This window comes from Camelina sativa, chromosome 5, assembly GCF_000633955.1.
Source record: "Camelina sativa cultivar DH55 chromosome 5, Cs, whole genome shotgun sequence".
In the NCBI taxonomy this organism is placed as follows: domain Eukaryota; kingdom Viridiplantae; phylum Streptophyta; class Magnoliopsida; order Brassicales; family Brassicaceae; genus Camelina; species Camelina sativa.
Window position 1 is genome coordinate 23,363,670 of NC_025689.1, and position 691 is coordinate 23,364,360.

The following is a 691-nucleotide window of genomic DNA, read 5'->3' on the forward strand; positions in this document are numbered from 1 at the left end:
TTAAACCAAAATTTTCTACTACTTTATTCTTTTTCAGTTGGAAATAGATAAGATTAATATGTTGATCCAAACAAAAATTAATATGTGCGTCTACTTCTCTTAATACTGTATTTTAAAATTAATTATAGTATTTTTAGATTATTTTATTTAATTTGTATTTTCATCTTTGATTATTTGAGATTCATATATTACCGTGCTTATAATTTTCTATTGTTTTAAAGCCTCCTTGACGTAACAAACCAGCCATCGAATATGGGTGGATCCACAAGCCGGAAAAAGATGTAGGGCCCACTTAAGAAGGTGAGCCCATGGATTGAGAGTGGATATGGGTTCACTAAGCAAAGTGACGGTTGAGGCATTACAGAGACAGATGCTATATCATGGTGTGTCAAAGACAATCCCATAAATACATTGGGGAATTTAACATTAGTTACTATCAAAAAAATTTTGTGACATTAGAAAAAAGCTTTTACTTTCATTGGTTGTCGGAACAAGTCATTTGAGATAGCAAAAAGACATGAACATGTTCTCTACACACAAGAGGAGGGCAGAGCCGAGGTTCTCTCTATAGTGTAGAAGGTTGGACACAAGGTTATCTCCCCAAGGGAGGAAGGTGGAGGGATTTGACGCAAGGTTATCTCCCCAAGTGAGGAAGGCGGAGCCAAGGTTGTCTCTATGGTGAAGGAGGTTG